This window comes from Macaca nemestrina, chromosome 16 (genome assembly GCF_043159975.1).
Source record: "Macaca nemestrina isolate mMacNem1 chromosome 16, mMacNem.hap1, whole genome shotgun sequence".
Taxonomy (NCBI): Eukaryota; Metazoa; Chordata; class Mammalia; order Primates; family Cercopithecidae; genus Macaca; species Macaca nemestrina.
Genome location: NC_092140.1, coordinates 83,360,770 through 83,378,831, shown reverse-complemented (window position 1 = coordinate 83,378,831; position 18,062 = coordinate 83,360,770). Strand labels below are relative to the sequence as shown.

At 37.7% G+C, this 18,062-nt stretch overlaps 1 protein-coding gene across 12 annotated transcripts in view; it reads right to left on the bottom strand.

Moving 5' to 3' along the window:
• Positions 1-18,062, bottom strand: part of LOC105491716 (ecto-NOX disulfide-thiol exchanger 1) — a 468,515-nt gene that overhangs the window by 278,618 nt on the left and 171,835 nt on the right. For all 12 annotated transcript variants that reach the window (XM_024796026.2, XM_011758342.2, XM_011758343.2 and 9 more), the window contains one exon: positions 5,120-5,263. The gene's annotated coding sequence lies outside the window, so the exon portion shown is untranslated. The remainder of the gene's footprint in view (positions 1-5,119; positions 5,264-18,062) is intronic.

Genomic DNA, 18,062 nt, shown 5'->3' with positions numbered 1-18,062 from the left:
TTCCCTCCATCCCCACAGCTGTCCTCCCTCTGCCATTTTCCCATACTGAGTTCTAATATTATCTTCCCCTCATCTATGTCCCTATATCGAGAAAAATGATCTCCTTTAAACACCAAACCAGAATTTCCGATTCTTCAAAAGAGTCTATCCATCCATTTATGTATGTTAGTGTATTTCTAGGCAGCTAAAAAATAAATGTAAGCTCAGAGTAGAAGTACAATAGAGTGGAAAGAGAATGGTACCCAGAGTTAGAGAAAGGGGGCTACACCCAGTTCCATCTTTCTGCCAATTTTGGCACTGTCAGCTTGAAGTGAAGTGTGTGTAGTCTGGGCAGTTGCAGACCTCTACTGCTGGACAAGAGAAAGAAGGTTTGAAGCTGGTTATTACAATAACTGGGGTTGGAGGAGATGTTGGCCTTTGGTTTCTGAGAACCATGGTTACTAAACATTCTTTTTTTTTTTTTTTTTTTTGAGACAGAGTCGTTCTCTTGTCGTCCAGGCTGGAGTGCAATGGCGTCATCTTGGCTCACTGCAACCTCTACCTCCCGGGTTCAAGCGATTTTCCTGCTGTAGTCTCCTGAAGTAGCTGGGATTACAGGCACCCACCACCATGCTCAGCTAATTTTTTTGTATTTTTAGTTGAGACGGGATTTCACCATGTTGGCCAGGCTGGCCTTGAACTCCTGACCTCAGGTGATCCACCTGCCTTGGCCTCCCAAACTGTTGCAATTACAGGCGTTAGCCTCTGCGCCCAGCTGGTTACTAAACATTCTAACATGCATGGGACAATCTTGCATCGCAAAGAACTGTCCCACTTAAAATGCCAATACTGCCCTGATGAAGAAACATCAATAGATGATTTTTAACGTTCCTTCAACCTATTTGGCCTTCAAAACTTAAGTGAAATGTAGGGAACTTAAGAGACTCAGGAAAGAACTGTGAGGATAATTAAAATGTTGGATTATTCAAATTTATAGGAAAAGTTTTAAAAAAGAGCTTATCTCTCCCAAAGAGAAAAAGGATGATTTAAGAATTGAGACTATGTTGATGATACAGGGGAAGTCTGACCAATAAATTTTCTTTTTCCATGGAAACATAAATAAATCAACATGCTATGGGGTCAGAAATTACATTGGCTTTCTTGAGAAAGACTTGAAATCACAGATGCAAGAGGGGACATTACAACTGATACCACAGAAATAAAAAGGATTATGAGAGACTACAAGGAACAATGATATGCCAACCAATTAGATAACCTAGATGAAACGGATACATTTTCAGAAACATACAACCTACAAGACTAAATAAAGAAAAAACAGAAAGCCTTAACAGACCCATAGCTAGCAAGGAGACTGAGTTAGTAGTTAGAAATCTTCCAACAAAGAAAAGTCCTCTATCAGATAGCTTCACCAGATAATTCTACCAAACATTTAAAGAAGAATTAATGCTAATCCTTCTCAAATTCTTCTAAAAAACTGAAAAGGATGGAACATTTCCTAACTCATTTTATGAGGCCAGCATAAGCCTGATACCAAAGTCAACTATGCCACAAGAAAACTACAGGCCAGTATCCCTGATGAATGTAAGTGCAAAAATTCTCAACAAAATACTAGTAATTTTTTTGCTGGCAACAAATACTAGCAAACCAAATTCAACAGCAGTATGCAGTACTCTCTCTATACTATATATATTATACATATATTATATATAATATAATATTTTATATTTTAATAATATAATTTTTTAATTTTTATATTTTTATAATTATTTTATATTTTTATTTATATAATTATTTATTTATTAATAATTATTTATATAATTATTTTATAATTTATAATATTATATTTTAATATTTTATATAATTCTTAATATATTATATATCATACATAATATATATTATATATCATACATAATATATATTATATTATATATTATATTATATAGTATACATATTATATATTATACATATACATTACATAATATATTATAATAGATATATTATGTATAATATATACATAATATATAATACATTATACATATATTATATATTATACATATATCATATATAATATACATATATAATATATAACTTATATAATATATAATGTATATGCATATATAATGTATGTAATATATAATATATAATGTATATGTATAATATATAGAATTGATATGTATTATATTTAATTAATACGTATTATATATAATTTATATAATTAATATATTATAAAATAATCTAAAAATACATGTTATATATAAATATATATTATATAACATATTATATATAAAAATTAATATATATTATATATAGGTTTTCAGTCATGCAAGATGAAAACATTGTAATATATAAGGTTACAGTAGTGAGAATGGCATGGTACTGACATAAAGGCAGATACATGGACCAATGGAACAGGATAGAGAGTCCAGAAATCCGCCCATATATAGAGGGTCAAATTATATTCAACAAGGGTTCCAAGACTCCACAAAAGTGTAAGAACTTATTCTTCAATAAATTGTGTTGGGAAAACTGTATATCCACAGGCCACAGAAAAAAACTGGATCCTTATTTTATACCATACAACAAAATCAACCCAAAATGAATTAAAGAATTAAATATAAGATTTGAAACTACACAACTACTAGAAGAAAACCCAGGGAAAAAGCTCCATAATATTTGGTCTTGGCTGTGATTTCTTAGACATCACAAGAAAAGAACAGGTAACAAAACAAACATAGACAAGTAGAATTATATGAAATTAAAGGCTTCTATGCAGCAAAGGAAGCAATCAGTAGAGTGAAAAGGCAACTAACAGAATGGGAAAAAATTTGCAAACCATATATCTGATAAGGGGTTAATATATTAAATATATAACAAACTCCTACAACTCAACTGCAAAATATGCAAATAATATAATTTTAAAAAGGGCAAAGGACTTGAATAGACATTTCTCCCAAGAAGATATACAAATGGTCAACAGATACATGAAATGATACTCAAAATCACTAATTATCAGGGAAATGCAAATCAAAACCAAAATGAAATGTCACCTCTTAAGATGGTTATTACTTAAAAAAATAGACAAGTGTTAGTAAAGTCGTGGAGAAACTGGAACTGGAGAAACTGGAACCCTTGTACACAGAGGGTAAGAATGCAAAATGGTACTTCTGCTATGCAGTATGAAGATTCCTCCACAAATTAAAAATAGAACTACCATATGATCTAGTAATTTCACCTCTGGGTACATATCAAAAAAACTGAAAACAGGATCTTGTAGAGATATTTGCACACTCATGTTCACTGTAGCATTATTTGCAATAGCTAAGATGTGGAAACAACGTAAATGCCCACTGACAAATGAATGAGTAAACACGGTCTATATGTAGAACAGAAGATTATTAAGCCTAACAAGGAAAATCCTGTCACATGTGACAACATGGACAAACTAAGGTCATTATGCTAAGTGAAACAAGCCGGTCACCGAAGGAAAAATACTGCATGATTTCATTCATATGAAGTACCTAAAGTAGTCAAACTCATAGAATAAGGTAAAATTATAGTTGCCAGAGCTGAAGGGAGGAGAAACAGGGAGTTGTTTTACAACAGGTATAGCATTTTAGTCATGCAAGTTGAAAAAATTGTAAGGATTTGCTGTACAACATGGAGAGAGTTAGCAACACTAAAGTATGCACTTAAAAACTGGTTAAAGGGTAGGTTTCATGTTGTGTGTGTGTGTGTGTGTGTGTGTTTTAATCACAATAAATTAAAAAAAAAAAAAAAAACTAAGAGAAAAAGGAAATTGGATCCCTGGGTATGAAGGTTTGAAAACAAATGGATTTTTATTGGTTTCAGACAGTTCACGCAGAATCTTGCTTGTAGACTAGGTAGGAGCATTTAGGTAACTTCTCACGTCGTGCCCAGCACTTCTGTTTCTATGGATACAGTTATTAGGTTCCAACACACTGTGATATCCTACTGAATTGCCAGGCTAGAAAGCTGAGGATGGAGGCACAACTTCCCATCTACCCCATACCCTAGTAAATACCCCCTGCCTCACTGTTCAATGGGGGTTAATCATGAGGCCCAACAACGAAGGGTACAGTGGGAAAACTGGAGTCTAGCCCAGCACTACAGTAAAATCTACTTTGATTCTTAGTAGAAATAAAAGAAAGAAAAAAAGTAGAACCACAGTAAAGGGCTACTAAGGGAGAAAGCATTTGTCACCGTGGACAGAATAAAAGTACCACCAAATGAAATAAATGCCTATGGGAAAAGATGTGTCATGCTAGAAAGTACTGTGCTCCTTCTCCTTTGCTCTTCATTTAGTTTTTATCCATGCAATGTACCAAGCCTTATCCTATATCCTGTTTCTTTTCCCAGCTTTGAAAGATGCATGGACTGAATTTAGCCCTTGGTTAGGTCTTTGTCAGAAAGTGCCTTCAAAATAAAAGTGTTTTACTTGGTACTATCTCAACAGCAAACATGTATTTCCAAAATGAAATGCTTGCTCTGCTAGCAAGCTTTTTCCTTGAGTAAGCAACAATACTGTTAGTAATTTTTCAAACTGTTAATACACATACACACACACATACAAAATGCCAAGCAAGTCCTGTTCTATCATTTATAAATCATACGGTGAATATCCTCTGGTAGAACTAAATGAAAACATTCAGGGCACTGAGTTTTATAATTTGAAAAATGATAATACTAGTTGATATTGACAAATTCAGTTTTGATTTTCAATGTTTCAAAATATAATTTATCCACAAGGTCTTAAACAATTGAAAGTACTTAACTAAATCTGATATATGTAGATGCTTGGCATAAATTTATTGAATCTATTCAGCTAGAATTTATAAACACAAAAATAAAATTTGTTTTAAGCCAACGTGGGGTGTATTTTATTTCTAATATCCTTGTTGCATTCTACAGAGTATACACAAATAAGTATGACAAGATATTTATTTTCATTTATATCTGACTTTCAATGAAATTAAGAAATGAAAATGTTTAAAATCTACTCCCAGAGTTCTAACTGAAATAGAGTATAAATATTTTCCATTAAAAAATATCCCTCAAAATTAATATCTTCAGTAAGAAAAATGAAAAAATTAACACAAACCTTAAAACTGCCAGCAGTTCAGAAGATAAATGTGTTCTTTGGGGACTTGATTGAAACCATGTATTCATAAAAGTCTTTTAAATGGATGCTCTTCACAAAGGAACTCCCATGGAAGACAGCGTGGTTCTGACATACCAGAGGCTTCTGGAAGCAAAGAAAAGCACACGGTTAGGAAATGTCTAAAGTACCATTACTGTCTGTAATGGTATTATTATCACTTGTATGTATTATCAGCATGATGTTATTAATGTCTATCAATTTTGTACCCTAAATCATCTTATTCATCAATGGCAGAGTGGGACAGTAACCTTTCAATATTGTATTTAGAAATTTCTAAAGGTCAGGAGTATTTATAACTAAGCAAACTTCTGCTTTTCCTCTTATCTAGGCTGGGATTGAATAACTGTGGGCAGGGTATGAGCACAAGAGCGGTGATGGTATTTACTGAGTGCCTACCAGATATAAGGCAGTGTGCAAGTGGCTTTTAAATCTGGGATCTTTAATATAAAAACACTGTGATTGAAAAGTATTGGCTCCATTTTACAGATGAGAAAACTCAATGCACAGATTGCTGACCTCAGGCTCAGAACTTGTAACCATCAAAGTTCAAAGGCCTCAGGTCAGGTACTTTCCCTCATCTCGCTCTGTAGCCTTGGTGATTTAGAAAAATATTTCCCAAACAGAACTGACAAGAGAACAGATAATGCTTCAACATACTAAATTAATTCAAATATTACTAATTAATTAAGAACTTGTCTTGCCTAATTTGCTTTAGTTTTATATTAAATATTGTCTCATTGAGTCAGGCCCACATAAATACAAATGCCCAGCTTTAAGCAGTATATGTTTTTCTTCCAACTTTTCTTCCTTAGGCAAAGAGAGAGAACTTGCTGGAAACTGAGAAGCTCCTTTGTGTTTGATGTGGGATTATGTGCAGCATTACATCAAGGCTGGCACTGCAAACTTCTCATTTTCCTCTGGCCCCTCCATGTGACCCACAGTTCCTCCACTGTCCTGATGAATGAGAACACTTGGTTTTCCTGATTGCATCAGGAACTGAGCCCACATCCTCTGTGGCTATCACTGAGTGATATTACTGTATCTCGTTGTGGCTACATCCACCTTAATGGCTGAGGGTGACAAAGCAAGGGCTCTAGTTGGGTTTCCATTCTTGTTTTTAGTCAACTATCTCTATGTTTGTTTCTGATGGTTCCAGTGCCAACACAGAGACCCCCCCAACTTACCCACCACCAGCTGTCCCAGTACCCACTCTCACACTGTGTTGCGGGGTTACTGCTCACCAAATAAATGCTTCAACACACCCCTTGAAATGATAGCTTTGGATGCCATAGACTTTGTCCTGAACCTTTTAGCTCACGGCCCCATCGCATGACCAAAAGTCCCTTAGATGAGACTAGAAAATGATGGAGCCAGGAAGGTCATGCATAACTTTTGAAATTTTTAGTTTATTGGATTTTTGGCCACAAAAGCTTCAGTCATGAATAAAGAAACAAGGGAAAATGATTGATGGTATTTTCAAGTTCTACAGAACCAGAGCCTAGGATTATTACGCAAGGAAAAAGGAAAAAGAACAAAGGAAAACAGAGCTAGTTTATCTTTGCATGAAAGAAGAAAGGTGAGCTTGAGAAAGAATGAGGAAAAAAGACTTGAACCAATGGATCTAAACTAAGTGACATGAATGTGAAATGAACAGCAACTCTTCTTAAAACCTCATACACTAGCATTCTGTTTACTTCATACCACTCAAAAACAAATTATCAGGCCGGGCACAGTGGCCCACGCCTGTAATCCCAGCACTTTGGGAGGCCAAGGCAGGCAGATCACTTGAGTCCAGAAGTTCGAGACTGACCTGGCCAAGGTGGTGAAACCCTGTCTCTACAAAAAATACAAAAATTGGCCAGGCACGGTGGCTCATGCCTGTAATCCCAGCATTTTGGGAGACCGAGGTGGGTGGATCATGAGGTCAGGAGATGGAGACCATCCTGGCTAACACTGTGAAAGCCCATCTCTACTAAAAACACAAAAAATTAGCCAGGCGTGGTGGCAGGCGCCTGTAGTCCCAGCTGCTTGGGAGGCTGAGGCAGGAGAATGGCATGAACCTGGGAGGCAGAGCTTGCAGCGAGCTAAGATCACACCACTGCACTCCAGCCTGGGTGATAGAGCAAGACCCCATCTCAAAAACAAAAACAAAAACAAAAAACAAAAATTAGCCGGGTGTGGTGGTACACACCTATTAATCCCAGCTATTCAGGAGGCTGAGGTATGAGAATCACTTGAACCCAGGAGATGGAGGTTGTAGTGAGCCAAGATTGCACCACTGCACTCGGACCTGGGTGAGTAAGTGAGACTCTGTTTCAAAAAAAAAAAAAAAAAAAAGTTAGGAAATAGTAGTAGTATTGTTGTATAGCAGATCATGGGTGATATCGGTGATGGAAAATGTGTTCTGAAGCTCAGAGGAATTGGAGATCCTCTCTGTTGGGGATGAATGGAATCAAGAAGGCTTCAGTGACGAAGATAGCATTTAAGATCAACTATAAGTAAACACACAGACATGATTAGGCATTTATAGAAATTTTATTACAATTGAAAAGCCAGAATATTATATACTTTAGAAAAAAATAGGTTCATGAAATTAGACATTATTTTCCAGGATTTGGTATGAAAATAGATACCTAACCTGACAACACAGCCAGGTAATAGTACAAAGAAAATCAATGTACTGCTACCAAGAGAGGCACACGATCCCATGGGGTCCTGTTCTATTCAACTGTAATCCAAAATGACACCATGGCTTTTAATGGAGCTTGGCAAGCTCTAGACATGCCAATTTTAAACTTAGCCTCAAATTTAAATCATAGGGCTTGAGACTCAAATCTCCAATGTGACCTTTCCTGTGTATTGTTCAAGAAAACAGGTCTGTCACTGTGGACAGAAACCACATGCCTTTTTACTCTGGAAAGTATAATGAAAAGATATACTGTACTTTTACAAGCACAGAGCCACAAAATGATGGTGGCTGTAATTCCCTAGAAGCAATAAAAGCAAAGACTGTTTGATTTGTAACATTCATTTAGAAATGTCTTATTGCATTAATGAACATTCTTATTTCCCCCATATTTGGGACTTTAATTCAAAAAAAGCTTGGCAGGAATCTCATCATTTATAAATTTAACATATAGTTCCTCTGAATACAGTCATTTTGCAAGGGTTCACTGAGCCACACTACTTCGTCCTTGCCAGACCCATACAATATTGTACTGAACAGAGGAGCTAAAAGCCCACAGTCACTTGAATTCCCCTATACCCTCCCTATTTCCTAGCCATGGAAGGTCTAATCAAGGAGAGTTCTAGGGTTGAAATGTGCTCAGGTTTGCCAATGTGATAGTATGACGAGGTACAGCCTTTAAGAGATGATTAGACCATGAGGACTCCTCCCTCATGAAGGTGATCAAGGCCCTTATAAAAGAGGCTTCACACAGCATTCAGGTAGCTGACCCGTCTGTCTTCCACCACGTGCAAACACAGCAATACTCCCCACTCCAGAGAAACCATCTTGGAAGTGGAGAGAAGCCGGCACCACAGACAACGGAATCTTCTGGTGCCTTAATCTTGAACTTTCTAGCCTCCAGGATTGTGAGAAAATAAAGGTGTATTCTTTATAAATTACCTAATCAATGGTATTTGTTATAGGAACAACAAACAAAGGCAGAAATTGGTACCAGAGGAATAGGATGATGCTGTAATAAATACCTAAAAATGTAGAAACAGCTTTGGAATCGGGTAATGGGTAGAAGCCGGAATGGTAATGGGTAAATGCTGGAAAAAGCCATACTGTCACGAACAGAACATTAAGGGCAATTCCGGTGAGGGCTAAGCAGCAGCAGAAGACTAGGGAAAGCCTGACTTTCTTATGGATTACTTAAGTGGTTGTGAACAGAACGTTGGTATAACTATGAACAGTACAGATTATTCTGTTGAGATCTCAGATGGACATAAGGAACAGGGTACTGGAAGTTGGAGGAAGGGCCGTCCTTGTTATAAAATGGCAAAGAATTATGCTGAATTTATAATATATTTTATAATCCTGTCCTAGGACTCTGTGAAATGCACAACTTAAGAGCAATTAACTAGAATATTTGGTGGAGTAAATTCCGAATTTTCCATTATCTCAAATTGTGAGCATTTGGGAAATTTTCAGCTTGGACATGTGGAGAATAAAAAATAAGTGTATTTAGAAGAGAAAACCAAGGGCATGACCAAGTGACTGTTTGGTAAGGAGATTAATAGGGCTAGAAGAAAGCCAGGTGCTATTCATCAAGACAATGGACCAATGACCTTAAACACATTTTGAAGATCTTTGAGGCTGCCCCTCCCATCACGGGCCCAGAGTGCTAGGGCTTTGAGGGCAGAATGGTTTTGAGGAAGGGACCCAGGGTGCCTGGGAGATCTGGGGACTCACTGCCCAGGGCAAGCTCAAGTCTCTACTCCCCACATTCTGGTACAGCATTCCTCAGCCTCCCCAGCTGTGGCTTGAGTGGACCCAGCTGCAGCTGTAAACCTTGGCAGCCTCCATATGGTCGTAATTCTGAGGCTTACAGAGTGCAAGAGCCATGAGGCACAGCTACTTCCGCCTAGATGTCAAAGGATGTCTCAGGAAGCCTTGGGACCTAGGCAGGAACTTGCTTGCCACAAAGGTGGGGCCATGGCAGAGACCCTTCACTAGTGCAATGATTAGTGGAACTGTGGGGTCAGAGCCACTGCAGAGAGGCCTCAGTAGGGCAATTGTTAGTGCAGCCATGGGGGCAGGTTCACTCATAAAATCCCATTATTGTAGAGCCACAGCATGCATCTCCAGTCTGAGAGAGCTACAAGGGCTGAACTCCAACCGGTGAGAGCTTCTTCATGGGCTATGCTCAACAATGTTGTCATAGAAGGGTCTCCTGGAGCCTTGGAGACCCAACCCACCCCACTGTGTCTTGAAGGGAAGACACGAAGTAAAAGATTACTTTCAAGTCTTAAGATGTAATGTTTGCCTTGTTGGGTTTTAGACTTACTTGGGACCTGTTACCCCTTTCTTCTTTGCTATTTCTCCCTTTTGGAATGGAAATGTCTATCCTATGTCTGTCCCATCATTGTATCTTACTTTATTTTTGAGACAGAATCTTGCTCTGTTGCCCAGGCTGGAATGCAGTGTCAGGATGTCGGCTCACAGCAACCTCCACCTCCTGGGTTTAAGCGTTTCTCCTGCCTCAGCCTCCTGAGTAGCCTCCTGAGTAGACAGGTGCTTGCCCCCATACCTGGCTAAAGTTTTTGTGTTTTTGGTAGAGACAGGGTTTCGTCATGTTGGCCAGGCTGGTCTTGAACTCCAGGCCTCAAAGTGATCCACCTGCCTTGGCCTCCCAAAGTGCTGGGATTACAGGCATAATCCATTACGCCCAGTCCCACCATTGTATTAATATTTTAGAAGCGCACAACTTGTTTAACTTCACAGGTTCATAGCAGGAGAGCACTTTGCCTTGAGATAAATTGTGCCTTGAGTCTCACCCATATAGGATTTAGATGCGACTCTGGTTTTTAGACTTTGAGTTGATCCTAGAACAAGTTTAGACTGGGCTACTGGGATGGAATCAATGTATTTTGCATGTGAGAGGACATAAATTTGGGAGAGGGGCCAGGGTGGAATACTATGGTTAAAATGTAGCCCCTTCAAAATTCAAGTGTTGCCAACGTGATAGTATTAAGAAATTGGGCTTTTGAGAGGTGATTAGGCCATGGGGACTCCTCCCAGGTAAATGAGATTAAAGCCCTTATTAAAAAATGTTTCACACAGCATTTGGATAATTGCTCTTCTGCCTTCTGCCATGTGAGGAAAAAGGGTTCCTCCCCTTCAGAATAACCATCTTGGAAGAGAGCTTCCCTTTCCAGAAAACTGAACCTGCCAGTGCATTCATCTTTAACTTTTCAGCCTCCAGACCTGTGAACAAACAAATTTTTATGCTTTATAAATTACCCCATCTATTGTATTTTGGTATAGCAGCACCAATAGACTAAGAGAGTGAGCCTGTAATAAATACAGAGTATCCTTCTTTATTCCTTTCACTGAAAACCTGTCAACACTATTTTCCATTCATTCCAACTCATGACATCACAATTTATGCACTACCATTGTGTCAGTTCATTCTTAGATTGCTATAAAGAAATACCTGAGGCTGGGTAATTCATAATGTAAAATTTATTTTGGCTTATGGTTCTGCAGCCTATACAGGAAGCATGGTGCTGGTGTCTGCTCCTGGTGCAGCCTCAAGAAGCTTACTATCATGGTGGAAGGCAAAAGGGAGCAGGTTCATCACATGATGAGAACAGGGGCAGGAGAGAAAAGGGAGAGGTCCCAGACTCTTTTAAACAACCAGATCTTGCATGGACTTAGTGAGAATTCGCCTATCACAAAGGGGATGGTGCTAAACCATTTATGAGGGATCCACCCCTCCGTGATCGCATCACGTCCTACCAGGCCCCACCTTCAGCATTAGGAATCACATTTCAATGTGAGATTTGGAGGGGACAAACATCCAAATCACATCAACCATAAACTTCTAGCTAGTATTTATTCTTGTAGTTCATCCTGAAAAGAGCCCAAAATGAGTCATCCTCAGGCTATAATGGAGATAAACATTTGAACTAAAGTGAATACGGCAGGGCACTGTGACTCACGCCTGTAATCCCAGCACTCTGGGAGGCTCAGGCAGGCAGATCACTTGAGGTCAGGAGTTCGAGACCAGCCTGGCCAACATGGTGAAACCCCATCTCTACTAAAAGTACAAAAATAGCCAGGTATGGTGATGTGCTCCTGTAGACCCAGCTACGCGAGAGGAGAAGGCAGGAGAATGGCTTGAACACGGGAGATGGAGGTTGCAGTGAGCTAACACCACTGCACTCCAGCCAGGGCAAAAGAGTGAGACTCCATCTCAAAAATAAATAAGATAAGTGAATGAATGCATAGATGAGATAATTCTTAAGATGTAACTCTAATTATATACATCCACTACTCAAGAACTTACAAGGGCTCCCTATTTTCCAAAGATCAGACCTAAGTTCTTCACCAGAAATATCTGCTCCCACCATCCTCTGTAATCTCAAAACAGACTATTTCTGGCCAAAACCCTTGGATCAAGTAGAAATAGTCTCCTCATTATGTTATATAGTGAATCTCAACTAGAGGTGCATCATAGGTGCATGGGGTGTCACCTATGACAAAAGTGACACATGACATCTCTCTTGCCCTCTTTCTCTGATCAGCTGCTACTTTGTGAACCACCCTGTGGAGAGGCCCATTTGGAAAGAAACTGAGGGATGTTTCCAAGACAACAGCCAGTAAGAAACTTGGGCCCTTTGTCTATTAGCCTATGAGAAACTAAATCCTACCAACAACCAATGAGCTTGGAAATATATTCTGTCCAAACTGAGCAGATGCTGCTCTAGTTGAGATGACTGCAGGCCTGGCCATGGCTTTGACTGAAGTCTTATGAGAGACCTGGAGCTGGAGGACCCAGCTAAGGCATGCTCAGATTCCCAACTGTTGTTTAAGCAAAATGAAAATAGGGGCCAGGCCTGAAAATTCCTGAGCAAACAAAACCAGAGGCCTTAAAAATAGCCTTAATCTTGCTTAAATTGCCAACATAAGCAAAACTTAACTCGGGTCACTTCTGAGAAATGCTTACGTTAGAACTAAAACTTAACCCCAGTGCATTATAAGCAGCTAACGAACATAATTACATTACTAAGGACTTTCCAAGAAGGTACCAAAGAAAAGTCCGTTTTGTAATTGCAAACCAGTCAAATAATTTTATTTTACCTTAGCACTTTCCCAATAAATACTTGCCTCATTCTGTCATTGAGACACTAAACCTCTTGCAATCTGGTGTTCTCCATCCATAAATTGTTTCTTACTCAACTCTTTAAAATTTTATGTCTTAAATTTTAATGCAGTGATAGTTAATTTTATGTTGTCAACTTGGCTAGGCCATGGTACCCAGATAGTTGCAAACACCAGTCTAGATGTTACTGTGAAGATGTTAAAATTAACATTTAATGAGTAGACACTGAGTAAAGCAGATTACTTTCCATAATGTGGGTAGGCCTTATCTAATCAGTTGAACTGCGTAAGGCAACACAGACTGAGGTCCCCAAGAAAGGGAATTCTGCCTCCAGACTGTCTTTGGATTTGAGCTGTAATATTAAGTCTTCCCTAGATCTCCAGCCTGCTGGCCTACCCTGTAGATTTTGGACTTGCCAGTGTCCATAACTACATCAGCTAATTCCTTAAAATATTTTAAAATTATCTCTCTCTCTTCCTCCTCCCCCTCCCTCTCCTGTTGGTTATGTTTCTTTGGAGAGCCTTGACCTTTGAGATAGAACTGATAGGATCTATATAGAGAGAGATGTATAAAAAGGGATTTATTAGGGGAATTGGCTCACTTGATTATGGAGGCTGAGAAGTTCCATGACAGGCCAGCCATCTGCAAGCTGAACAAGAGAAGCTGATAGCAAGGCTCAGTTCAAGTCTGAAGGCCTTAGAACCAAGGAAGTAGTAACTCTCACACCAAGCCCAAAGGCCTAGGAGCCTAGGGGCATTCCTGGTGTAACTCCTGGAGTCCAATGACAAGAGTCTGGACTTCTGATATACAAGGACAGAAGGAAAAGGGAGTTCTGACTTCCAAAGAGCAAGTATTCACCATTCCCCTGCCTTCTTTTTCCATCTGGGACCCCAGCTGATTGGAGAGTACCCGCCCACGTTGAAGGCAGATCTTCCCCATTCAGTCCACTGACTCAAGTGCTAATCTCTTCTGGAAACACCTTCACAGATTCCCCTGGGGGCAGCCCTATCATTCTAATCAAATGCCAAAACAGTCCATCCAGGTTTCCCTTTCAGCAGGAGAAGGACAAGCTCAGTGCCTACTGAAGCACTGAGAATAATTAATACTTTACCAGCTATCTGGGTATCCCTTTGTTTTAGTCTATTCTCACGCTGCTATAAAGAACTGCTCGAGACTGGATAATTTAGAAAGGAAACAGGTTTAATTGACTCACAGTTCTGCATGGCTGGGGAGGAATCAGGAAACTTATAATCATGGCAGAAGGTGAAGGGGAAGCAAGGCATCTTTTTCACAAGGTGCAGGAGGGAAAATGAATGGAGAAATTACCAAATACTTATAAAACCATCAGATCTCATGAGAACTCACTATTGTAAGAACGGCATGGGAAAAACTGCCCTTATGATTCAATTTCCTCCATCTGGTCTCCCCCTTGACATGTGGGGATTATGGGGATTACAATTCAAGATGCGATTTTGGGTGGGGACACAGCCAAACCATATCACCCTTAGACCAGTCACACTGACACCCAATCAACCATCACAGTAATCACAATTAACTAATATGAAGACCCACAGATACTGTGAGACTAATATGACAGCCCTCCCATCACACTTATCACATTGAATTATAATTTTTGGATTCTTCTCTAATATGGTAAGCTTCATGTTCTGTCAAGGCAGAGACCACGTACATTATGTTTGCAAACAAATCTTGTACTGTGTCCAGCACAGTGCACTACATTCTTATTAAACAAATGAGTAAAAAATAAAGCTTCACCAGCAGTGTCTTCATATAACCTAAGAAAATGATGGAACAGTCCCCCAACTAACTTATTGTTTACAATGTATTTGTACCTTTATTGAAGGTACCTTTAACAAATATTGTAAGAAGGCACATATATTCATTTTTTCACAATAATAAACAAAATAGTAGAGATGAGACAAATCATGACACATGATGAGTGACACACAGAGTGGAGTTTTATGGAGTTGGAGAATAAGATGAGTGTGAAATTGAGAATAACAAATTTGAAATTTTGTAGGCTGGTTTAGAGCTATCAGAAGTATCAGATTTGTATCAGATTTCAATTAAAAGTGTTTTTGAAGATGAATGTGGCATCAAAGTTTAGAATAAGAAAAAAGGCTACTACTATTTGAATAGGTCAATTAGATAGTGGTGGAAATATAAAGGTAGGGTTGGATGGAAGAAAAATGCAGAGAAAAAATTCCATCAATTAGATGAAATGGATAATGAGAAAAAAAGATGTAGTCAAAGATTATAGGAATATTTTGAGCCTAGGTGTGGGGGAGATTGTAAGAACACTGACAGAATGTGGGGAGATTCAAGAGGGGAGAGGGTATATGTCTGCATGCTTAGGGAATGTAAAATGATAGTGACTTTACTTTGAGATATGCCAAGTTTGAGAAATGCCACATTCCTTCCTATGTTTTATGAATACAGAAAATCTAAGTTTGATAAATCTTTCACCAAAGATCAGTAGAGACTATCAAAGACTATCTTTAATTTATTGTTCAGTGAGTATAATATATGGTAAAATGCACTGATTTTAGGTGTACAGTTCACCAAGCTTTGATAAATGTACCTTCCCAAGTAACCTACACACAAGTCAAGATACAAAACATTTCCATCATCCCAGAAAGTTTCCTTCTAGTCAAGCCCCACTCAAATGTGAAATTCCAATGTCTATCACCATAAATGCCTTTGCCTATACTTGAACTTTGTATATAATCATACAGTATACCATATAGTATATGTTCTTTTATGCCTGGTTCCTTTTGTTCAATGTAATGATTACAATTCTTGTTAAATCTTCCAGTAGTTAATTCATAAGTATTCCATTGTATAAATGACTAGTAACCTACTACATATAATATTACATTATATGAATTTACCATAACTTATTCATTCTCCTGTCTATGGTCATTTGGCTTGATCCAGTATTTGGCTATTAATAAACAAAGCTATTATGAACATGCTTATCAAGGCTTTATGTTCTTATACAAAGCCATATATCCTTTCATTCTTAAGTAAATAGGTGTGAGGTTGCCAGGGCATAGTTAAGATACATGTTTAAGTTTATTAAAGACCCACTAGTTTTCAAAAATTGTTGTAATATGTTATACCCTAAGGAGCACAGTACAAGAATTTCAGTATTACCACGTCCTCACCAATGTTTAGTGAGCTCAGTCCTTTTATTTTTAGCTTTTTCTAGTGGATGTGAAGTGGTACTTAAATTTGCCTTTCCCTTATGGCTAATGGTATCATTATTATGCCTTCAAATGTTTATTAAACATTCTTATCTTCTTTTGTGAAGGTTCGTTTAAGTAATTTGCCAATTGGAAGAAATACTTTCTTTGTATTTCTTGAGTTGTAAAGATTTGTTATATATTCTATATTCAATTCCTTTTTTATACATATGTATTGCAAACTATTAATATTTTCCCTCTCTGTGGCTTACCTATTAAAAAAATTCGTATAGGGCATCTTTAATGTTTGTGGAGTACAGTTTACTGATTTTTTTCTATAATGTGAGTGCTTTTAGTATCCTAAGAAATAGTTATCATCTTTTGACTTTTTCTAGAAATCTTACAAAGTTTACTTTCATGTAAAGATCTAATTCAAAGTATATACTTTGAATCAATTTTTGTGTATGTCCTGAAGAAGGTATTAAGGTTCATTTTGTTTCAATACAGTTAAAGAATTGCTCTAGCAATTGACTCTCTCTCTCTCTCTCTCTCTCTCTCTCTTTTTCAAGAGACAGGATCTTACTCTGGTTGCCCAGGCTAGAGTGCTGTGGAATGATCATAGCTCACTGTAACCTAGTACCCCTGAGCTCAAGCAATCCTGCCTCAACCTCCCAAGTAGCTGGAATTACAGATGTGCGCCACCATGCTCAGCTACTTTGACTATTTATTTAGAGATAGGGTCTCACTATGTTGCCCAGGCTGGTCTCAGACTCCTGGGCTCAAGCAATTCTCCCACCTCGGCCTCCCACAGTGTTGGGATTATAGGTGTGAGTCACCACACCCAGTCTCCATTTCTTAATGAGCCTTTCTCCTATATGTAACAAAATTGCTTTATTATTAAATCAATTTACTGTATAAGTCTGTGTCTATTTCATGACAACATATTCTGTTCCATTGATCTATTTGTCTATCCTTGTCTAATACCATATTTTCTTATCAATGCTTTTGTAGAAGTCTTGAAATCAGAAAGCTAGTCCCCCAGCACTGTCATTCTTTTTCCAAAATAATTTGACACTAATAAGTCCTTCTAATTCTGTATAAATTTTAGAACCAATTTATCAATTTCCACCGAAAAAAACCAAACTTTTGGAACTGTGTTAAACATAAACATATTTTGAAGAAAAAAATCTTAATAGTCTTCCATTTGCAATTTCATTTACCAAATATTTCTTACTGTATAGAAATAGCATTGATCCTTTACATTTATCTTGTATCCTGAAACCTTGTAAATTCAAGAAATTTTTGCTAAGTTCAAATAGATCTTTTTTAGATTCCTTAGGATTTTCTATACAATTTTTAAAGTAAATTTTTGACTTGCTGTCTCCAAGTATTTTTATTATTCTTTTACAATCTATATACTTTTTTTTTCTTTTACTGGCCCGACTGCATTGGTTAGGACCCCCTAAAATGTTGAACTGGTGAGAGAAAACACCCATATCTCTTTTCCTGATTTGGAGGGAAGGTATTCATTGTTAACATCATTAGTTGAAGGTTTTTCATAGATTCCCTTTAACAGATTAAGAAAGATACCTTTTATTCCTAGTTTGATTGAGTTTTTATCATGATTAGAGGTTGAATTTTATAAAATGCTGTCTCTGTAACTAGTAAGATAACGTTTTTTTTTTCTGTTGTGGATTGATTTTGAATATTAAAGAATGCATACATACTTGAAATTCATTTTTGTCAGGATGTATTATTGTATGTTAATACATAATAACACATCACTGCAGTGATTATGTGTTATTTCCTAATTGTAGGTTAAACATTTTTGTGTCTATGATC